Below are 24,953 nucleotides of genomic sequence, written 5' to 3' on the forward strand. Positions count from 1 at the left end.
GCCATTGCAATACTCTTTTGTGCAAGGAGGAGAGACTCAAAATACTTATGACTGCCAGAGTTGGTTGAACATTGTATATGGAAATACTTGTGTTTATATAGCGGTATATCACATCATACTTTACACTGAAAGCATTGTTCCCTTAACTATCCTGTTTTGGCTGAAAGGAACTGAAACACTGTTTAACTTTGTTTAGCAGCCTAGCTAGGCTTAACATGAAGGTATTTGTTTACCCTTGCAGTTGTCAAGGTGATGCTATGGGTGTGACTAGGCCTCCAGATGGCTGTCAGTGCTGAAGCCAGTTAGATCTTTTATGCTCAGTAACAGTTCCAAAGGTAAACAACGGCGGCAAACTTTACACAGCTACATGGAGCTCACGGCCAATTTATTTTAATGGTTTGTAAAGCACTTTATGATTTAAAGAAAATCACAGCCAGTCACATTCAAATACGGTAGCTAGGCCGAGGGATGCATTTTTTTTCTCTGTTAAGTTAAAGAGATTTGGTCTTTCAAAATTTACGAAGTACTTTAGTTGGTTTTTGATGGTTCGGTGGATAAGTACATCGTCTGCTGTGGTCCTCGGTCCCTCCAACCCTCAGGGTCCCTGCTCCCAATCTCTGTATGTAGCTGCTGGTCTACAGGTCTCAGGGAAATCTATCCAGGATTCCCATTCCTCATCCTCTATCTCACATTACATTTTGCTTGCAGTCACTCACATCCTAGATTCTCAGAACAACAACTAGTTGGGCAAGGTATTGAAAGGGTGCTGCCAGCAGTTTATTAGATTAGATTAGATTAGATTCTCTACAGTGTGGAAACAGGCCCTTTGGCCCAACAAGTCCACACCGACCCTCTGAAGAATAAACCACCCAGACCCATTTCCCTCTAACTAATGCACCTAACACTATGGGCAATTTAGCATGGCCAATTCACCTGGCCTGCACATCTTTGGACTGTGGGAGGAAACCAGAGCACCCAGAGGAATCCCATGCAGACACAGGGAGAATGTGCAAACTCCACACAGATAGTCGTCCAAGGCTGGAATCGAACCTGGGACTCTGGTGCTGTGCGACAGCAGTGCTAACCACTGTGCCACAGTGCCGCCCTGAATGTACTTCAACAAGGAGCAAAAACTAGGGAGGCCAGAATCCAAGCTAATTTAATTCAATCACCGTCAACCTGCATCTCAAACACATTCACCTACCCTATCCCTTTGTCTCTTGCATACAAAGACCCATCTTAATCCTGAAACCTCCTATTGTCCCCTTTTCATGATTTCTTAGCATGCAATACCAAAGTTTTGGATAATTGGGTCACAAAGTATAACACAGGATGAAACAGTCACTCTATGACGAATGAGATCATGGGCAAAGATGATGACTTACATCATCGTTCATGTGGTTGGAATATAAATTATGTGAGACTCTGCTTCTGCCCAGAGGTTACCGAGCGGAGGCATTTTACATCTGGTGTGAAAGGATTCTTTTCATTTTGTGAATCTTTTGGCATGACATCTTTTGTTGAATGATGTATGGTACCAGCGTAATATTGCTGCCTTGTGTTTTAGATGTAATGCTGTCTGTGCAGCAATAGCTCAGTTCATCAAAACACCTGGAGCACCTCAGGCACTTGATTTACAAATAAGATTTTTTAGAAAAAAGGACTCTGTCGTGAAATGCCATCTGGATTTCAATTCCTTCTATCTCTTTTAACACCATATAAAATCATAGAAAACAATCATAGAATCACTACAGTGCAGTATTGGCCGTTCAGCCCATCGATCCTGCACATACCCACTGAAGAGCCTCCCCCACCCCCACCTCCTCACTATATCCCCATAATCCTTCATCTCCCATAGCTAATCCACCTAATGTGCTCATCTTTGGATTGTGACAGGAAACCGGAGCACCCAGAGGAAACCCACGCAGACACAGGGAGAATATGCAAACTCCACACAGACAGTTGCACAAGGTGGAATCAAACCCGGGTCCCTGTGAGGCATCAGTGCTAACCACTGCATCTCTTTCAATCCTTTCTCACTCCAAAAACACATGCAATTCTCTCTTCAACCGTTGATAGCAACCACTTCATTGGTCTTTGTTGGTAACCTACTGACAGCCATTAAGTGGTAAATCTCCACTGACACCCTTTGGATCTTCCAAATGTCCTCAGTTGTAAACTTCCACATCTGCAATTTGAACCTTTCAACATAGTTAACCTTCTGCCTAAGCTTACTTTGCCTATTGATTTCTTGATAGTATGTATCATGGTAGGGCATTGAGAGGAGAATATCCAAGCCATGTCACCACAGTCAAAGATGTTTGTGGAAATATCTTGATTAGTTATCAAGTTTCCCTTTTGTGAAGGGTGAGAAGACTGTAAAATGAGACTGCTTACTCCTTCAGACCGTGGAAGGATCCAGTGTAGGGCTAAAAGAAGTGAGATCTCAGGCTCAGAAGACAATTTAGCCCAACCCAATTGACATCAAACAGAAGAGATTGGTTTCAGTAATGGTATAACATGTCCACCCCATTCAATTCTCTGTTGAAGTTAAGGAAAATAAAATGGCACTGTGTTGCAGATTCAGCAATCCATCCAATCCTGTGGGTTTCCTGTGCTCAGTTAAAACTCACCCCGTGTAAGATCCTTTCTAAATCTTAGTTTTTAATTTATTCATTCACGTGATGAGGGGGTTACTGGCTATGCAGCATTTATTGCTTATCCCTAATTGCCCAGAGGGTAGTTATGAGTCAACCACATTGCTATGGGCCTGGAAGTCACATGTCAATCAGACAAGGATGGCAGTTTCTTTCCCTAAGGAACATTGGTGAACCAGATGGGGTTTTATCCCCAACAATGGATTCATGACCATCGTTAGACTCTTTAATTCCAGGTATTTATTGAATCCAAATTCTGCCATTTGCCATGGCAGGATTCGAACCCGGGTTTCCAGAACAGTCCACCGATAGTATCACAAGGCCATTGCCTCCCTTGTAAATGTATGAATTATTGTGTAAATGTAGACAAGGGAAGTTTTCAAGTGTAGACGAGGGAAAACCAATCAGTGGCATTTTTTTGCATTAAATCAAGTGGGAGCCATGAAACACATTTGAAAGAATGTGAATGATTTGGTTTGTTGACTCAAAATTGTCCACTTCTGAGATGGAAAGCTACCTCTTTCAACGTTCTTTTACCTCACAAAGAGCATCTTTGGAGCTCCTGAATGCTGCAGTCCTATTCCCTGACAATAACCTGAGGGGTGGTCTTCCTTTAGTCGTGAATGGCATCTCAGTAGTGCAATTAGCCTGCTCATAATTGAAAGCAGAGGAAAAGCAATGGACTGACAGGGGCCTCATTTATAGAAGAAAAAAAATACATATTCATGCGCTTTTGTGTCTTGGAAATTGCTTTTCCTTGTGTGTGATTTTTTTTTAAAAGACGGCCACATTTGTTCAGCTTTCTGAGGAAGCTCCTACGAAGCAATTGTTAGTTTTAAAAAAACTTCTACTGCTGAAATAATTGGTGCCATTACACATCCATGGAGGAAATGAAGCCCGTTTACTCTCCCCCATCTGCCTGCTACCTTTTGCATTTCATTGCAATGCTTTGTCCTTTTATTTTCTTCTCCAGGAAGCTCGGACCCTACAGAATTGTCTTTCTCAGACATGTTCATCATGATCAGGGCACCATACTGCCAGAGAGCTCATTAAAATCAGCCAGTACTATGCAGCACTGAAGTCCCATTTACTGAGCAGCTCTTTGTTCCAGTTTGCACTGAACTCGGGTTAAAGGTGATAGCTTTTTTCTTCACTCGTCTTTTTCCTCACACATTCTCTCCTCTTACACTTTATTTCTACTCCAGCCCTGTCCTGAAGCCGGCACATCTCTGCGATTTTGCTGACACAGGCATCATTCCTCACAGAACGGTAACCCTCCTGGGGGAACGTTTAGACAGCGAGCAGCAAGTGCAGGTTGTCAGACTGCATGGCGGGCACTTGTGGTGCTGTGGTAATGTCCCTACTCTTAACTGGGAGGCCAGGGCTCAAATCCCACCTGCTCAAGTGGTCCGTGGCAACACTGCTTAATAGGTTGACTAGAAATGAATTAAAACAGTAAAACCACAGGCTGCAGGAGCAGTTCATCCAGCCTATCAAGCCAATTCCGCCATTCAATAAGATCATGGCTGATCTGACATTCCTCAACTGCACGTTACTGCCTTTTCCACATAATGCTTCATTCCTTATTGATTAAAACTCTGTCTATCTGAGCCTTCGTAGTCCAGCCTCGACAGCCCTCTGTGACAAAGAATTCCACAGACAACCTACGTCAGACAAAAGAAAATCCTCATTTCTATCCTAACTGGTTGACCCTTTACCCTGAGGTCACGCCCTTTGTTCCTTGACACTGCCACAAGGGGAAACAACATCTCTGCATCTATCCTGCTAAGTCCTGTAAGAATCTTATATGTTTCAATAAGGTCACTTCTCATCCTCCTGAACTCCAACGATTACAGGCACAAGCTACTCAACCTCTCCTCATATGAAAATCCATCCTTACCTAGGATCAACCTAGTGAGACTTCTCTGGACTGCCTCTGATACCAGTATGTCTTTAGATAAAGGGATGAAATGTGTTCACAGTATTCTAGGTGTGGTCTGACCAGTGCTTTGTATAGTTTTAGCAAGCATTTAGCAATAACTGCCCAAGCCTGTATTCTGTTCTCATCCAATATCCACCTCCCTGACGGTATAACTAGTTAGTACCAAGCAACAAGGCTTTTGTCAGCAAGTTGTGTCAATGTGGAGAACAATATAACTGAAAATAGAATGGCCATAGTAAAGATCAAAGTTCTACCCTAAAGGTTTTCTTATGCAGTTGACAATTTGGGCTACAACTTGTCTGCATGTATGTTTCATCTCATACATTTTACTATATTGACTCCCAGTGCGGCAACGCCTTGATTTAAAAATATGTATCCTTGTTTCCAAATATCTCCATGCCCTCAGCCCTTGCTTAATCTGAAGTCTCCCACAGCCCTTCAATTCTCTGAAGTCACCTGTACTCTATCAATTCTAGCCTTTTTGTGCCGCTGATTTTAATCCCACCTCCCTTGGTGACTGTGCCTTCACTTTTAAAGGATTTCAGCTCAGGAGTTCCCACCCTAAAGCTCTTCACCATCTCGCACTCTTTCTCTTCCTTTAAGGTACACCTTCAAAGCAACCTCATTGGCCAATCTTTTGGCCACTGGGACTTAAAAGCTCCTCATGTGACTCGGGGTCAAATTTTGTTTGATAACTGGTAATGCCGTTGAAATGTTTTACCATGTTAAAGATGCAATATAACTGCAGGCTGTCACTGCTATTGTTAAAAATCACACAACACCGGGTTATAGTCCAACAGGTTTAATTGGAAGCACTAGCTTTCGGAGCACTGCTCCTTCATCAGGTGGTTGTGAAGAAGGAGCGGTGCTCAGAAAGCTAGTGCTTCCAATTAAACCTGTTGGACTATAACCTGGTGTTGTGTGATTTTTAACTTTGTACACCCCAGTCCAACACCGGCATCTCCAAATCATGACTGCTATTGTTGTTGTATTTGTTCCTGGTGATGACATGATGTGCTAGCTTTGTGGAGAATGCTGGGTCTTACACCAATTCTTTCCACTGTCTTCATATGTTTCATTGTAAATTAATTGTGATTACCAGAGAAAGCAGTTCATTTTTGGAACAGAAGGGTTTTGAACCCTGATATAGTAGGGATAAATAAACAATGATCCAGTCAATATTTTGTGACATTTATTGGTTTGGCTTTCCCAGCATTAGAAATAATAAAGTCATTTTTCCACTTACTGTCCAATTCTATTTCAACCTGGCAGTTATTGTTCATTGAAGGGAAGAGGATTTGTTGTCCCATAAATCATTTCCCAAGACATAAACCAAGATTAATCCATATTTCACTTTATTAGCCATATATGAGTCTTTCATTAAATTCCAGAGTGATAATAAGGAGGTTGAAATTCTGCCTTGTAGTATGAGTAATGAACGTCTTAAAATATTTAGATAAAATGTTAAGTTAGACATTAGCAAATTATAATATCAGAGAATAATTACAACTTCAATATCCCTAACTCTCTTGCCTTGTCCCCCTTGACTCAGCCAAGTTTGTGTTTCCTTCATTCTTCAATTCACTTTTAATTCATGCTGGAGGGGGATGTGAGCTGGAATGTGCGTTAAGAGCAGTAAGTTTGACTCTTGCGAGCGTCATTTTTTTCTATAATCCAGATGGTGAAATATGAAATGAGACAAAAATCCTTTTTCTGGAAAATAGGTTATTAAAAAAAGCAGCATCACAAGTAAGGTGTTCAACAAGGTTCCTCATGGGAGACTGCTTAGCAAGGTTAGATCTCATGCAATACAAGGAGAACGAGCCATTTGGATGCAGAACTGGCTCAAAGGTAGAAGACAGAAGGTGGTGGTGCAGGGTTGCTTTTCAGACTGAAGACTGTGACTAGCAGTGTGCCACAAGGATCCATGCTGGATCCACTACTTTTCATCATTTATATAATTGATTTGGATGTGAGCATAGGAGGTGCAGTTAGTAAGTTTGCAGATGACACCAGAATTGGAGGTTTAGTGGACAGCGAAGAAGGTTACCTCAGGTTACAACAGATGGGCTGAGGAGTGCCAGATGGAATTTAATTTAGAGAAATATAAGCTGCTACATTTTGGGAAAGCAAATCAGAACAGGACTTATACACTTAACGGTAAGGTCCTGGAGAGTGTTGCTGAAGAAAGAGACCTTGGAGTTCAGGTTCATAGTTCCTTGATTGTAGCGTCGCAGGTAGATAGGATAGTGAAGAAGGCGTTTGGTATGTTTTCCTTTATTTGTCAGTGCATTGAGTATAGGAGTTGGGAGGTCATGTTGCGGCTGTACAGGACATTGTTTTGGCCACTTTTGGAATATTGTGTGCAATTCTGGTCTCCCTCCTGTTGGAAGGATGTTGTGAAACTTGAAAAGGTTCAGAAAAGATTTACAAGGATGTTGCCAGGGTTGGAGGATTTGAGCTATAGGGAGAGGCTGAATAGGCTGGAGCTCTCTTCCCTGGAGCATTGGATGCTGAGGGGTGACCTTATAGAGGTTTATAAAATCATGACTGTGTGGATAGGGTAAATGGACAAAGTCTTTTCCCTGGAATCCACACTTAAGAGCATAGAGTTAAGGTGAGAGGGAAAAGATTTGTGTGTATGAAATGAGTTGCCACAGGAAGTGGTGGAGACTGGTACAATTACAGCATTTAAAAGTCATCTGGATGGGTATATGAATGGGAAGAGTTTCAAGGGATATGGGTCAGGTGCTGGCAAGGGGGACTAGATTAGCATAGCTGAGTTAGTCCGAAGGGTCTGTTTCTGTGCTGTACATCTCTATGACTCTATGACTCCAAATGTCTGCTTCCCAACCACCAATCCAGTGTTCCAGCAGTCTCTCTTTACAAGTGCTCTAAGTGCTGAGGTTAACAATGATCATCTCCTGTATTCCTCAATTATATAATTAACATACCATTATCCATCTATTGGACTGTTCTAGCATCTTTGTTCAGATTCTAACTCTGTATGACAAGACATACAATTATAGACCGATCTGATAAATCCATCACATAATTCCCAAACACCAACTCAAGCTCTTAGTATTTATTTTGCCAAATGTCTGCATGATTGGACAGAAGTCATTTTTCTTTAGGTATGAGAGTATGAAACAATGCTCAGACATATAAGCTAATTGTTCTATCATTGAGGTTGGAGCAGTTTGTTGAATTAAGTCCAGGAATATGATCTGTTTTCCTTTTCAGAACCATCTTTTTACCTCGATCTCCGTCTGCTGCCTGACCCTAACATAGCATGGCTGAATGACCAGCGTGCAAGTTATAGACAACAATAACTTACCTGTATATGCACATTTTTTTTGAAAAAGCAGAAAAACCAGCAAAGTACCAGCAAATTGTGATCTTTCAGTCATGATGGAAGTACATAGCTATGTAGCTGGTGGTGATCACTTGTAATTGGTGCTACTGTTCCTTTCTGTTCACTGCTGTTTCCAATGTGTATTAAAGTGCTGCACTTGGGAATATATGGCATAAATGAACTTGAAAGAGTGGGAAATAATAATAAAGATATTATCAGATTTCAGGAAGGCTTTGACAGAATTTAAATAGCTCACACGAGTTGATGTTAAATGCAGAGCAGTCACTTACAAAATTTGTTGCATATGTCTTACTTGTACCAAGTCCCGTGCTCCCATCACCCCTGGAGTTCTGTGTATGGTACTGGTCTCCTTACCTACGGAAGGATGTAAACAGGTTGGAACAGTCGAGAGCAGGTTTACCAGATTAATGGGCGGCTGGTCTAATATGGAACAATTGAACAGGTTGGACTTGTATCTGCTGAAGTATAGACGTGTAAGAGATAACTTCATTGAAACATAAGATATTGAGGGCTCTTGACAGGATGGTTATGGAAAGGATGTTTCCTTTTGTGAGAGAACCCAGAAACTGAGGGTTACTGTTTAAAATAAGTGGATGCCCCTACTTAAGACAGAAATAAGGAGAAATTGTTTTCTCATGAGTATTTAGAACTCTCTTTCTCAAAAGGTGGTGGAGAAGGAGTCTTTGAATATTTTTAATATAGAGGTGGATTGATTCTTGATCAGCAAGGAGTTGAATAATGATTGGTGTAGCTGGGAATGTGGAGTATAGATTTCACCATTAATTGGTGAATGTTCGTGTAGCTTGTTCTAATTATAGCCCAATTCCTCTACGCATTCTTGAGGGTATTGATTAGCACAGATGGATAGATGGCTAGTTTTCAACACATGGTGATGCCAATAGTGTAGGTTCAGTTCTGCACTGGCTAGGGTTACCATGAAGGATTTTCCTTCTCCTTTCACTTGAAGACCACAGTGACTTTACTGATTTACTGATGACTGTTTTACAGTGACCAGAGGTTTGGGGCTATGATGATCGATCACACCCAAATTTTCTTCCTTTATTTCTGCCAATGAAATGAGCAGATGTCGCTTTCTCTCATTACACTTATGTGAATCAGCCAACATTAACGCAGCTTTAAAAAAATCCCCTGACACAACCACAGTCTTCTACCTCATTCGTCTAAGTGTCCGATGTCTCTCCAATCATCGGCAAGCCTGGGAGCTTTGTGCCATCAGAATATTTAGCCATAGTGTGGTATCCATCACAGTTAAGTTTCAATTCAGCAGGAGCAGTAATCACCCCTGCGCAACCTCTTTCCTACAGATGATTCACTACTGTCCATTTTTGCCCCTACCAAAGCTGATGTGTACCTCCTCCATGTGTAGGACATCAGTGTTCCTTAGGGAAATCTCACTGCCTGCTGTTTCTCCTCAGGCAGGACATGAGCCACTTACTAATATCCTCTGCTTTCCCTTTCCGATCTAGTTCTCAACCCAACAGAACAATTTGTCAATCCCTCAAGCCTTAATTCTCTTCACTAGCCTCATGGGAAACATCTGTTTGAAAATCCAAGTTAACCCGATCTGGTAGATTATTTTCGTCCACTGGCAAATAGTTTTCCATTGAATCCAAGTGTGCCTCTTACTGCTAAATCCACACTTACAGCTCTCGATGATTCCTGTGCTCTTTAAAGGCTCATTTCCCATGGAAACCCTCAAGCATTTATCCCTGGATAGAGACCAGCCTAAAAGGCCTGTGAGTGCCAAGATGATGCCTTTCGATTTGCTGGAGGTCTATTTGCCTACCTCCATACTTGGCTCCTGCTGCTTAGACTGCTTTGAAAAATATCAACCAAAGCAAGAATTGTTTCCACGTTTAATTCCGCGAGGATTTTCAGATGTATTCCATCTGTCCCAGCTGCATCTCCCAGTTTCTGCATAGCACATTCTTCAGTGAATCCTAATTGTGCTCCGCATCACTTGGTCTTATTTACTGCGATCAGAATCTGTTTACAACTCTACCTTATATAAAAAAAAAGAGAGGTGAATAGATATTTAAAACAATGAAGGACTTTGTTGGGGATAGTGTGAAATGCTGCTCCCCTATAATGAGGAAGGTTCAGAGCAAAGGAACGTAATCTGAATATTTAAACAGTTAAAAGCATTTGACACAATGCCGTGCACGAGGTGGAGAATTAGCTTTCTAATCGCTAGTCGCACTCTCATTGGTTTGATTTCTCTCTGTGTTTTCCTATATTTACCTATATCATCTATTTATCTCTATCATTCTAGCTGTCTGATTTTCATTGTCTGTCTGCTCTTATTCGGGTTTAAAATAGCTACTACACAACTGGTCAGGTAACACCTCAGCACAAGCTTTATTAGTTGCACACGGCGTGACTTCCCAATTGATTTTTATTTCCCATGAGCTGTCCCAGTACTCCACTCTGCAACTCATTCAACGATCAATAACGTACTGAACACAAATGAGATCTCAGTGTGAACAATACAGACTCAGAAACAAGCAATAATATAGCTAATCTCCGAACCTACATTTCAATCACACCCTCCAGCTCTCCCAGCAATTCCCAGGGACTCAAATCTGCTTTAAACAGCAAAGAGCTGTATAGGGACTGATCTCCTCCACTTCAGCATGCTCGGTATAGCTTATAGGAATGGAAAGACCAGGTGAAGATTGAAGACACATGATGAAAAAAGCACTGCAAGAAGAAGACACTTGCATTTCAGTAGCACCTTTCACAACGTTGGCGTGCCCTGTAGAGTCTGACAGCCAATGAAATACACTTTATTGTGGTAATACAGGAAATACTGCAGACAATTTGCACTCTACAAACTTCCAAAAACAGCGATTTGATCATAACCAGATCATTGGGCTTAGTGATGTTGATTGTGAGATAAATGTTTACTCGGACATTGGGCACAACTCTCCTGATCCTCTCATTTCAGAATAAAAATTTGAATGATCTAAAAAATGATACATCAAATTAATCAAGTTAAATAAAACAACATGGTCAGTATTTTTAACACAATTCAATTAGGATTGATGGATCGTTTGAGTTAAGCATTCAAAGGTACAGTGTTGCTGGATCAAAATCCTGGAAGTGTATCCTTATAGCATTGGCGAAACAGAGCTTCAAGCTCACCCCAACCCTCTCAAGGACAACTAGGGATGGGAAATAAATGCTGGCTCAGCCAGTGACTCCACAACACATCAGTGAATTTAAAAAAGAGCCTGCATCACTCAACTATTGAGAAATATGCACAAATAGAACACAGAGAAAGATGTTGGAGGTCAGAGATGAAAGAGAGATTGCCCTTTCAGCACACAGTGAGCTTTGAAATTACTGTGAGTGACACCAGTGAGCAGATACTTTACATGTTCAGATTGTTCAGATACCTTTGTCCTCTACGATAGCATCAAGTATTGACCTTACCCATTAACTAAATCAACACCTCTGCTAATGGAGAAGATTCAAAATTGGCATATGGTTTTATGAAAATTTTACCACCTAATGTTGCTGAAACTGTAATAGCTAGTTTGCAATATTATTGTGAATCAGTTTTCCTTGAGCTGACTATCAGCCTAGAGTTACTCATTCAGTGAGTAATTCATATAGCACAATTCAATCTCTTTTCATAATTAAAACTTAGATAATTAAAATTCCTCTTGCAGAAGGCTAATAGCATAAAACTATCATCAATAGCTACATGCATTTTTCTCATTTTAATTATTTCTCTATCTTAGTTATTTCCTGGCCTTCCCTCCTTAATTTTGTAGCTTACTGTATCCTTTCAACTCTCTGAGAACTCTCTGATCCTCTAATTCTGGTCTCTTATGCAGACCCTGATTTTAATCACCCTGCTGTTGGCACCTGTGCTTTCAGCTGCTTAGCTTGTAAGTGCCAGAGTTCCCTCCCTCAACTTCTCCTCCTCTCTACCTCTCCCTCCCTTCCTTTAACAGACCTCTTCCAGCCTATTCTGGTCGCCACATTACAGGATGGATGTAGAGGCTTTGGAAAGGGTGTGGAAGAAGTTTACCGGGATGCTGCCTCGATTAAAGGGTATGAACTATAAGGAGAGGCTGGACAAACTCAGGTAGTTTTCTCTGAAGCGGCAGAGGCTGGGGAGAGACTTGATGGAAGTCGATAAAATTATGAGATGAATGAATAGGGCTGGCAGTCAGCATCTTTTCCCCAGAGTTGAAATGTCTAATAAGGGGGCATGCTAGATGAGGAAAGTTCAAGGGAAATATCAGGGACAAGTGTTTTACACAGAGAGTGGTAGGTGCCTAGAATGCTTTGTCAGGTATGGTGGTGGAGGCAAAAACTATCAGGACATTTTCAGTAAGCATGTGAATGAGTAGGAATATAGACCATGGGCAGGCAGAAGGGATCAGTTTGCCTTGGCGTCATTTCGGCACAACATCCAGGCCGAAGGATCTGTTCCTGTGCTGTTTCGTTCTATGTTCTATGTTCCATCTCCTTGGTCACCAGTCCTAATATCTGCTCACAAAAACAGAATGTCGTGGACAAACTCAGCCAGTCTGGCTGCACCTGTAGGAAGGAAACAGCTAACGTTTTGAATCTGGTATGCATCATCTTTAGAAGTCAATCTCCTTGTTGGGCTTATTGCCCAGTTCTCATAGATAGTGCACCTGCGATGTTCCTTGAGATGTTTTAAGACCTTAAAAATACTACCCCACTGCTAGTTAGTTGTGTGATTATTGCTGTCAATCCAAAATAGTGAGTAGGGACTATTCCTCTGTGGAGGAATCACAGTTGAGCATATTTGTCTACACACATTCACATTTGCTTCCAACCAACTCCATTGGATAGTGATCATTGGAGGTAGGATGGGGGATCATTATCTGATTTCTACTCCCCCTAGCTCATGGATTCTGCAAGAACAAAAATAGCAGCCTGATGGTGTCTTTTACATTTTTTTAATTCACTTGTGGGACACGGGTGTCACTCACATGGACCAGCATTTTATTGCTCATTGCTAGCTGCATTTGAGAAGTTAGTAATGAACTTCCTCCTTGAACTGCTACAATCCATGTGCTGTAGGTAGACCCACAACGTTGTAAGTGAGGGAATTCCAAGATTTTGACCCATCAACACTGAAAGCATGGAGATATGTTTCAAAGCCAAGATGATGAGTAATAATAAGGCTAAAACAACATAAGACACTACATCACTTGAGGTGATAATACATTAGATAATTTAAAAAAGTGACCAAAGTGAACATGTGTGGTAATTACAACTGCAACAACAAATGTATTGTGACTATTACCAAACTAGCGGAGACTGGCTAACACAGCACAGACCAGGAGCCCAGCTCTGGTTTTCTCACTGCCAGAGGAAGGTTACTTGTGATTCTGATAGTGTCTCTAGTTAGTAAAGATTACTCTTCAGCACATGCCACAAACAACCCAGAGAAACATGAAAGGGACATTTTTTTAAAAGCTTATAATTTTTCTTTTAATCTTTTGTTTCAAGTAGTAATAAAATGTTTGGAAGCTAGCGAGGTTGATTGGCTGACATCGCATTGGATAAATAAGGACCCGTTTGCTTTCTCAATATCAGGGATGATGTTGTTCTGAAAGGCTGGATAGCTGACCAGCTATGCACGGGGGAAGAATGGTTACAGGCAGGTAATCCTGTGAGAAAACATTCAATCAGAATTTGTGACTTCATAATGCCATGTCAGAGTGCCACAACGTGGGCAAAGGGGTGATTAGAATTCTTCTTTTTGATATTCTTTTAGGGTTTTTAGTAATTCAAGATTAAAATAAAAGATACGTGTTCAGTTTGGAAACGACATTAAGCAGCATTCGATAGTTCTGCCTTTGATCCAATTCTCCAGTGCAACAGAAAACTTGTTGACTAATTAATAATCATAGAATCCCTGTCAGTAACTGGTTGATAAGCTTTTGTCACAAGAACAGCAGCAATTTATATAGCTCTTTCACTGTAGTAAACTTTAAACAAGGTTTCACAGAGGATTAAAAATGTTGGGAGTGACTAGATTCTCAGTCGACAATGGTTTGGGTTTAGGGTTAGGATTCTTGAAAAGTAGAAATAAATGCAAGAATGTTTTTCTTTTGACTTCAATGACAACAATTGATGAAGGTGCTAGGATGACTGTGGTGGAGTGTTGGAAAATGCAGAGTTTGCTATTTTGACAGTCAAAATTAGGAGAAAATAGCACAGAATAAAGAGCCTAATGGAAATGTAAACTCACAATCGGGAAAGTAAAGGGTAATAAGAGAAAGCACAAAAAGAAACACTGAATATGGAAAAGAAAGAGATCTGTATTCATGATCATTTATCCCTCAGAGCACATTACAACCAATGAACTATTTTTGAAGTGGAGTTGGAAGGTGCTGTAGATGGAGGATTGTCAAGTTGCTGCCACGTATCCTACAGATTGTGTGCATGGTTACCACAGGAGGAGGTGGATGGTAAACTGGTGGATGGAGTGCCATTTGAAAGATCTGCCTTGTCATGAATGGCATCCAGCTTCTTGAAGGTTGTTAAAGCCACATGCATCCAGGGAGACAGAGAGCAAGCATTCCACCAGAGACCTGACGTGTCCCTTTCAGATGATGGTCAAGCTTTGGGGAGTCAAAACGTGTCCACCATAAATTGGTTGTATGTACAGTCAGAGTCATATAGCATTGAAACAGACCCTTCGATCCAATCTGTCCATGCCGACCATAATCCCCAAGTAAGCTAGTCCCATCTGCCTGCACTTGGCCCATATCCCTCCAAACATTTCTTATTCATGTATGTATGGTCTTTTAAATGTTGTAACTGTACCTGCATCCACCACTTCCTCAAGGATTTCATTCTGCTATATGTAATGCCTAAAGGTGCGTGGAGAATTAATGGATGTTATAGAGAGCACAGACGACAGGATGGGTTTTGCAAGATGAAGGGATTTAGGTCAGAAATCTCAGGTTTGGGATTTAATTGCATGCTCTGCAAACTTGGTGAAGTGAGAGAAATGCGAAGGGGAATGGAAGTGGACAGGGTCAGGGGAGGCTAGAAAGTACTTTTGCTAATCGCAAGAGTGTTATCACTTTGCTAGCTGAGAATTTTTGTTTTTCTGTTTTTCTAACATTTTGTCATTAACATTTACCGGCTTCCCTCATAACCACCTTCTGAAAGCTAGAAAACAGCTGGCTCTGGAAGTAGAAATGTATATGTGTTTCTAAATGAGCCCACCTCACTGTTCGATCAGGCAAATGTGCTAGTTGCTCCATATGTGGGATTGCCAGAAGCAGCCTGGCAATTGTGAAGGCTCACAGCTCGTTGCAAACAGCTGGGAATGTCAGTATCAGCTGTCACCATAGATACAAGCAACCATTAAGCTCCACCATTAATTATAAGATCACCATGCCACAGAATCTCAGGGTAAGATACTGCAGCATGAGTGCCAAGATTTAGGAAATAAATTCATGTACAACTTCCTCAATTCTCTGCCTGAAGACAGATCTGACCCACAGTAGCACAGTCTCAACCATGATGAGGCAAAGGAGTAGGTCTTGAATACACTCCCAGCCAAATGGATATCAAACCTAAGGCTGTTGGCTCCAATCTGATCCACAGTTGTCAAGCAGCATTCAAAGAATCTAAGTTTTCTGTGTAGACTTTGCCATAGGCCAATGGGCCGAGGATTGGCAGATAGAGTTTAATTTGGATATATGTGAGGTGCTGCATTTTGGGAAAGCAAATCAGAGCAGGACTTATACACTTAATGGCAACGACCTGGGGAGTGTTGCAGAACAAAGAGATCTTGAAATGCGGATACATAGTTCCTTGAAAGAGGAGTCGCAGGAAGATAGGATAGTGAAGATGGCATTTGGCATGCTTTCCTTTATTGGTCAGAGTATCAAATATAGGAGTTGGGAGGTCGTGTTGTGGCTGTTTAGGACTTTGTCTAGGCCACTTTTGGAATATTGTGTGCAATTCTAGTCTCCGTCCTACAGGCAGGATGCTGTGAAATTTGAAAGGGTTCAGAAAAGATTTACAAGGATGTTGCCAGCATTGGAGGATTTGAGCTCTAGGGAGGGGCTGAACAGACTGGGGCTGTTTTCCCTGGAGTGTCAGAGGCTGAGGGGCGACCTTATAGAGGTTTATAACATCATGAGAGGTATGGATATGGTAAATAGGCAAGGTCTTTTCCCCGTGGTTGGGGAGTCCAGAACTAGAGGGTTTAGGGTAAGAGGGGAAAGATTTAAAAGTGATCTAAGGGGCAACTTTTTCATGCAGAGGTGGTATGTGTATGGAATGAGCTGCCAGAGGAAGTAATGAAGGTTGGTACAGTTGCAAAATTTAAAAGGCATCAGGATGGGTATATGAATAGGAAGGGTTTAGAGGGATATGAGCCAAGTGCTGGCAAATGGGACAAGATTAGGTTAGGATACCTGGTCGGCATGGACTAGTTGGACCGAAGGGTCTCTTTCCATGCTAAGCCATTTTACCTCTTTACCTTGATCCCTTTTTTGAGGTTCTGAAAGGCTACTCTTTCATTCAGCTTTTGGTATGTTGCCCTAATATCACGTTTTGTAACATAGTTTTCAACAATAAGCAAATACCTGTGGAAAAAAAATCGAGGTTTTGAATTGTGGATGCTAAGACTTTTATGTTCATAATTCTAGTTACAGCTCAGAAGACAAATGAGGAAGTGTTTAAGGACAAGAAGAGAACATGTTTGAGAGCAAAAAGAACTCCAAACAATGGCATTCATAAAATAAATTGTCGGTATTTTTGCCTCTCAATCAAAGCTGAGAAGCTATAGACATCGAGAAGGGGCAAAGTCAAGGGCAGTAGAGAGAGTGGCCAGCCCAGCAATAGGCGGATGAGGGCTATTGTAGACGGCTGAAAATAAGCTATGATGAGTATCTAGATGCAAGACAGACGAGCACGACAGCAGATCTCCTGGCAGGAGTAGTTATACACAGGACAGGACTGGTAAAAGATTTGCCTCATTATGCTCTGCCTTCTATTGTGTAGAAGGAGCTATATAAATCTAAGTTGTTGGTGGTGATGGGAGAAAAAGAGAGTAGCAGCCACAGACAGACAAGGGAATCTGATGGGGAGAGGAAGCAATGATTTTAGATTGCTGTTCCTGTCTGTCTTCATTGCTCCTTATTTAGACAAAGTTGGTAATTAATGATTTTCAAGGTGCCCTTAGTTTCAGCAGATGGCAGCCTGTTTACATGTTGTCTATGCATCGTTGATCAGTCTGGACTTGACAGCTTCCAAAGACTGCTCCACAAACCTCACATTATAATGGCAGTGAATTACAAACACCCAATGCACAGAAAAATGAGGAGCCATTTCTCCTCCTTTCCATAAGTGTGGGGTGGTGGCTCAGTGGTCAGCACTGCTGCCCCACAGTGCCAGGGGCCTGGGTTCAATTCCAGCCCTGGGTGACTGTGTGGATTTTCCTCACATCTGTGCGGGTTCCCTCTGGGTGCTCCGATTTCCTCCCATAGCCCAGAGATGTGCTGATTGTGGATTGGACAGGCTAAGTTGCCCACAGCCTCCAGGGATGTTCAGGCTTGGGGGATTAGCCATGGGAAATGTAGTGTTACAGGGATGCTCTTTGTGGGTCAAATGGCCTGCTTCTGCACTGCAGGGATTCTGACCCCTTCCCTAATTCTACCTCTAAGATGTGATTCCATGTTGATTAATGTTCTGGCAAGTCTACTATTGCACCAGCTTTCATGTGTCTGTGTGGTGATGATGGGGAGGATGAATTCAACTCTCGGGGATGTTTCTGTTGAACTGAACTAAATCTTACTGCTAGCTCACGCCTATCCTGTCCCATCTGTGCACAGTAATCAGGAGCTAGAGCCTGGCTGACAATTATTTTCCTCCCCACTATGGGGCACCAGGCCTTGTTGCAGTGTCCTGGTCTTATTCTGACTGAGGTAAGCTCACACAGCTCTGGTGATACTGGATGACAGACTGGGAGGAGTGGGGGAGGTCCTCATTTGAAGAGCATGATACCAGAATATTGTCCAGAGTACCTAAAGGAACTCTCTCATGATTGCTTATAACCATTAACAGCAAAGCCCATAATGGGTTTTTTCGCAAAACCGTACAAATGGATTTTCCGAACAGGTTTCATTGAATAATGATCAAGAGTGCAAGCCAGAGCAAGGTTTCTTCTCCCTGGTCCAGCGAACATCTGCTGGACTCCAACTACAAGTCAGCTTTGTGCTCTTTACAAAGAGCAGAAGGCTGGGTGATGCAGCACTGACTGATGGACTCCAGCTGTCCTTCACTCGTTCCATAATGTTCTTGTTTTTGTCTTGGGCTGCAGGCACTGCTGTGAATAACAAGTGACACCTATACTCAGACCTGCTCGAGAAGAATCAACCATGTGCTAAACATAGTTCAGAGTGTTTATAAAACATTGCTGAATGATTAAATGGTTGGATTAAAGCCTGAGCTCCTAATATAGTATTCTCTGTGAGCATAACACAAACACAGTAAATTATAGATATCCTTAGACATTTTTATGACTAATGATATAAAGTTCATATATCGATTTTTGAAAAGGCTTCACAATATTCTTGTGGAGCACTACAAAGTATCATGTTAATTCAGCGAAAATCAATTAGAATAAGTCTTTTTAAACTTCCTTTGTGTGTGAATTTTCTATCCATCTGATTTTTGACGGGCCAGTTTAGAGGGAGCTGTACTCTTTGTCTACCCCTGTCATATCTTTCCTGAGCTTGTTTTGTGGGTCAAAGTGAGAATTCTTCCTCCTGTGTTCTTTTAAAATGTGAAGCAAAGGGAGTTATGCTGTAATTAACCAGGGAGACCAGCACATAGAGAAATAACCTTGAAACTAAAGCTAAACTATTCAGAAGCAATGTCAGAAAATACTTCTTCACAGAGAAATATACCTAATATAGAATCTACACTCCAACAGGATGTTGAGACTAGGTTAATTAAAACTTTTATTCAAGACTGACAGGCTTCCATTAGGCAAAAGTGAGGACTGCAGATGCTGGAAAGCAGAGTTTAGATCAGAGTGGTGCTGGAAAAGCACAGCAAACTGTGATACACAGCAGGAAATTCAAAGGTTTTATGCCTGACTAATTGTGAGTCAGGGTAACAATATGGGGTGGGAGGACGTGCAGGTGAAGACAGATGACCATAATGTCCACAGGACTAGGGAGGATATAATCAAAGACAAAGCTGTTGGAGACAGCTCCTCCTCTCTTGCATGGGCAACATTGTGATGGTCCATCTATAATTTCCATGCTGACAGTCGCATGAGGAATGATTATGTGGATGAAGAACCTTGAACCCACTTCTGTCTCTCTCTGTCTGTCTGTCTCTCAGACTTTGTAAGTTCAGTGGATCTCAGGCTATATAGTCCAACTGGACTGTAATCTGGCATAGTGTCTGCATGGGTTTCCTCCGGTTGCTCCGGTTTCCTCCCACAGTCCAAAAATGTGCAGGTCAGGTGAATTGGCCATGCTAAATTGCTCATAGTGTTGGGTGAAGGGGTAAGTGTAGGGGAATGGGTCTGGGTGGGTTGCGCTTCAGCGGGTCGGTGTGGATTTGTTGGGCCGAAGGGTCTGTTTCCACACTGTAAGTAATCTAATCTAATCCCATGCTCAGCCAGGCTATGATGTTGCTGAGTCAGCACTTACTGTTCTCAGGTCCCTTTCCAGAGCCTCTAGATCTGAGCTCACACTCCCCAGTGCAGTCCCAAGGGAATGCAGTCCATCAGATGAAAGGTTAAACACAGCTGCCCACTCAGGGCCAAAAGATTCTGCGTTCACCCATTAGGAGACTGAGAGATGACTCTGATGTGGAGTCATAGACTCATACAACGTGGAAACAGACCATCCAGTCCATGCTGTCCTTAATCCAAAGACAAACTAGTCTCACCTGCCTGCGCTTGGTCCATATCCCTCCAAATATTCCATGTACTTATCCACATGCCTTTTAAATGTTGTAACTGCACCTGGATCCACCATATCCCTGGAGGTTCATTCCACACACAGGCCTGATCTGCACCTGAAAACCTGCAAGGCTATGGACCAGATGCTGGAAAATGGAATTCAAATAGGCCTGTGCAGACACAATGGGCTGAATGGCCCTTTCCTGCACTGTAACCTTTTTAGTTTGACCAAGACTGTAATGAGGCCAGGAGCTGAGTGGCCCTAGCAGAACCCAAACTGGGCGTCACTGAACAGGTTACTGCTGAGTAGATGCTGATTGATTAGCACTGTTGATGACCTCGGCCATCACTTTGCTGATGATCGAGAGTAGATACGGTGAATGGCAGGTGTCTTTTCCCTAGGATGGGGAAATTTCAAGAGTAGGGGCATATTTTTAAGCTGAGGGGAGAAAGGTTTAAAGACAAGGGACAATACTTTTACACAGAATTGTTCATGTGTGGAATGAGCTTTCAGAGGAATTGGTCGGATGTGGATACAATGTTTTAAAGACATTTAGATAAATTCATGAATAGGAAAGGTTTGGAGGAAAATGAGTCAAGTGTAGGCAGTGAGACTAATTTAATTTGGCATTACGTTTGGCATAGGCTGGTTGGACCAAAGGGTCTGATTCTGTGCTGTTTGACCAATTCTGATTCTAATGGCTTGATTGTCCCACAACCAAACTGACAAAATGGACTGTCCTGTCAATCTCACTTTGCTTCTTGTGGGAGCTTGCTGAACACAAATTGGTGCATTACCCTGCAACAGTGACCGCCTTTCATAAAATATTATGTTATCTTGAGAATGTGACTTAAAAGAAGTTCTTGGATTTACATATTAATGAACCGAAATCTGCAACCTATTCTAAAAGATGAAAGACTTAACAGCAATCTAGGTTTGTTCAACATATCACTTTAATTGCATCTTTTGCTATAAATTCTGTGTCTTATGATCCTGTCCCATTAGTTATCTGATGAAGGTGCAGTGCTATGAAAGCTAGTGCTTCCAAATAAATCCATTGGACTGTAACCTAGTGTAATGTGATTTTTAACCTTTCAAAAAGTGATCCACGGACTGCAGTTTGAGATAAGACAGGGGAAAAATACCTCTAAGAGGCTGACAAAGTTAAAAATCACACTACGCCAGGTTACAGTCCAGTTGAACTATATAGCCTGGTGTTGTGTGATTTTTAACGTCGTCCACCCCAGTCCAACACCAGCACCTCCACATCTAAGAGGCCGGGCAGGATTTGTGCTGACCTTCCCGCGTGTGTGTTGCTTGTTTTTTTTTGTTGGCTGAGAGCTAATGCATGCTGCAGGTATGTGTGGCCTCTCGAAGGACTGTCAACACCTTGGAAGCAGGCAGGAAGAATATCCTCCACACCTTCAAATGCTCACCCCCCCCCCCCCCCCCCCAGCCCACACTGTCCTTGCCTTAGGGAGTGCTCATTTCCTCTTGTGTGTGTGTCACAGCCACCCCTTATTGACAGGTGCTGGCAAATTAGCATTCTGGCAGCAGGTCCTGAAAACCTCAGCACTCTGTGCCTGGTCTTCTTTCACTTCTGTCTCTCTCTCTCTCTCTCTCTGTCTGTCTTTCAGACTCTGTAAGTTCAGGGGATCTCAGAGTCCTCTCTGTTCACAAAAACAAAAGAAGAGAAGGTGAGTGACTTATTTCTTGGAAGCCATTTCTCAATGCAAGCAGAGGGGGAAGAAAATTAGTTGGGTCCTGCAGGTCAAAAGGCCATCCTCTTCCCATCAGGAAGCTCTTTCAGCCTCAAGCAACTATTGTAGCCTTTGCCTGACTGGAGTGTTTGGAAAGGAGTGGTGGGAAGGTGGGAGTGGAGGGGGGGGTGGTGGGGGAGTGGAGAGTGAGGGGGGATATTGGGGGAGGGAGGGATACACGAACAAACTTGAATAGAGAGGGAGGGGGAAAAAAAAAGCAGCCAAGCCTTTTAAAGCTTTTTGTGCAGAAATGCTTTCACACTTCACCCTTTCATTGAGCTGATTCTATGAGTATCGGTGAGAAAGTGAACTCGTACACTGAGTGCCCTCTCAATGAGGACCAGATGCAATACATTTGCTTCCCAGGCACCCCAGGCCTCTGACGTTTTCTTTTCCCAGAAAAAAAAATAAAACAGCACCAGTTTAAAAACAAATGCTCATTGAGCGCCAGCTCCTCATGAATAATTTTCCCATGCTAAGATCACAAATTAGAATGAAGCTTTATGCTCACCGTCATGCTTCACCATAATGTGTCCAATTTCACAGAAATCTGCATCTCCTCTCACCTGTAGGTGTCCATTGTGGGTCAGAGGTTGGGGGTGTGGGGGTGTGTGGCAAAGTTGTGGGTTTATAATCCTTTGCCAAAATCTTCATCATAAGGTCCAGGCTGATACTCCCAGTGTGGGATGTGACTGAGGGGATGAAGTTGGGAAACATTTCCACACAAAAAGAGTTGTAGAAATTTGAAACTCTCTATCGTTAATGACAAACAATGCTTGGCTAACTTTTTACTTTTTAAAATTTTAGGTGCAAGATTGATAGATCATTCTGAAACAAAGTTAACAAGTGATTTGGTGCAAAAAAAGCAGGTGTACCAACCACCATCTCATTGAATGGTGGAGCAGGCTCAAGGGGGGGCTGAATGGCCTCCCTTGTTCCTATGCACAGTCAGAGGTGCTATTGTGATGTTAAACCGAGACTTTCAGGTGGGTGTAAAAGATCCCATGGCAGTATTTTGAAGAATGGAAGGAGCTATCCCTGGTGTGCTGGTCAATAATAATTCCACAATCAGCACCATCAGAAGTGGCAATCTGGTCATTTATCACGTACATCTTACTGTGTATCAACCAGCTGCTCCCACCTTTCCTACATCACCACAGTGACCACCTTTCAGATGTAAGTCACCACAGTATACATTGGGATGCCCTGAACTTGTGAAAGGTGCTAGATAAGTGCAAGTTGTTCTGTCAAAGCTGTTCCAAATTACAGTCTCGGTCCTTGCGCCTTTGTGAGGCTGATGACAACAGGAAAGGTAAATGTGTTGAAGAAGGGCTGGTTTCACAGTATCCCTCTATCTGTGTGGTCCAAGTGACATTCAATGTTACCTCAGGCTTCAGATTGTTGTTCACTCAAAGTGAGCTTCTTTCTGACAGTACTGGCATACATTTTCTCGTGAGAGTTTTATTTCACCTAACTATACAACACAAGCCCCCCAGCCTTCTGGCTGACTCTTCCTCTTTAGCTACATCAATCAACCTGTTCAATGTTATTACACGCTCTGGAGCATTTGGAACTTGAATGCAGGCCTCTTGGTTCAGAGGTAGGGACACTACCACTGCACAATAGATCTCTATATGCATCTTAATAACCTATTTTTCTAATCAGCATGCTCAGTGATGTTATTGCACAACTCTGGAGTAGGTGGAACTTGATCCAGGTCTCTTGGTTCAGGGGTAGGGACACAACCACAAAAGCCCTCCATGCATCTTAATATAATTTATTAGTGTTACCACTAATTGCAATACTGTGTTGAACCTTAGGAATAGAGTAAATCCTAGTCACTTACCAAATATTGTCCAAATATATAAATTCTTGTCTTGCAGCAGAGTAGGAACTATTTCTTGGAGGCCATTAGTGGCTGACAATGGGCTGTTTGTGGCAGCAGTCCATGTGATGTCAAGGTCAGGTGTGTGGGGTTTGGAATAAGGACTTGGGAGAAGGTGCTCAGGCTCTAACTCAATATTGAGTCTGGAAGGCTGCAGAGTGCCCGAGTGGGGACTCCAGAACTTCATTGTAAGTTGTACTCCCTAACTCCTTAAAACACCTATTCCTATTGTAAGCTGCACTCTAGTGCTAAGTCATACACAGTTGGCTAGTTTTATATGGTCCCAAAGCAAAAGTCTTAAATTTGACCCAGATAATGAGGAACTAGTACCTATTTTTCCAATCAATTTGTTCAGCAATTTTGTTGCGCTCCTCTGGAGCAGGTGGGTCTTGAACATGGATCTCTCAGACCAGGGCTAGAGACACTAACCCGGCACCATATGCATCTCAATGCAATTAGCTAATTAGTTCACAGCAGCTATGGAACTTATTTCATTTAACTCTGAGATATTTGGCATGGAATGAACTGAATTAGATACTAACAGACATTTGCCCCCTCCCCATCTCTCCCTTACTTCTGAGGTCCTGCATATTTGCATATAAATTAATCCATTGGAAAACACAGGTGGTTTACTGATAGTGGTGGTTAATAAATGAAAAGATACCACAGTTGGTTTGGTGATGGGGTAAGGTTGTGTGTAAGAGCACTTCTGGATATAAGAATAACTGGCACAGATGTCAGGAGTATGGACAGTCAGGAAAGGACTTACCCCACAAAAGCCATGATACTGCTTGAAATCAAAGACTCCACTGCACCAACTCTTACGCTGAGTCATTTTACCTTTTTCCAGTGTCTGTTGGGCAAGATCAATGTATTTCCCTTTCCCTCACACTCCTCAGTCACTGGACAATATATTAATAGAGACTCATTTGTAAAAATTAATTGGCACAGCATCCTCTATGAGAAGATGATATGTTGATTCTACAGATCAACCAATATTAAAATTCATCCAATTCAACGTAGAATGAGATTTGGGAGCAGGAGTGCCTTGTGGCTGGCAAGAGTGCAGTGAGGGGGTAAGATAGAACTAAACCTGTACCTGACCCTAGCAATTTCTCAAAGACTAGCTATAGGGGTGAGGCTATGTACACTGGGGCTATATTCCCTGAAGTGTCAGAGGCTGAGGGGCGACCTCATAGAGATTTATAAAATCAGGAGGGGCATGGATAAGCTGAATAGTCAAAGTCTTTTCCCCGGGGTAGGGGAGTCAAAAACTAGAGGGCTTAGGGTTAAGGTGAGAGGAGAAAGTTTTAAAATGGACCTCAGGGGCGACTTTTTCATGCAGAGGGGGGTGACTGTATGGAACGAGCTGC

The 24,953-nt window shown here is 42.3% G+C and overlaps 1 long non-coding RNA gene across 1 annotated transcript in view; it reads left to right on the top strand.

Moving 5' to 3' along the window:
- The first annotated feature begins 21,521 nt into the window (after positions 1 to 21,521).
- Positions 21,522 to 24,953, top strand: part of LOC140469172 (uncharacterized) — a 59,543-nt gene continuing 56,111 nt past the window's right edge. Inside the window, exon 1 of the long non-coding RNA XR_011956000.1 lies at positions 21,522 to 21,632. This is a non-coding gene — a long non-coding RNA (uncharacterized lncRNA). The remainder of the gene's footprint in view (positions 21,633 to 24,953) is intronic.

The sequence above is a fragment of the Chiloscyllium punctatum genome, chromosome 48 (assembly GCF_047496795.1).
Source record: "Chiloscyllium punctatum isolate Juve2018m chromosome 48, sChiPun1.3, whole genome shotgun sequence".
Classification (NCBI taxonomy): domain Eukaryota; kingdom Metazoa; phylum Chordata; class Chondrichthyes; order Orectolobiformes; family Hemiscylliidae; genus Chiloscyllium; species Chiloscyllium punctatum.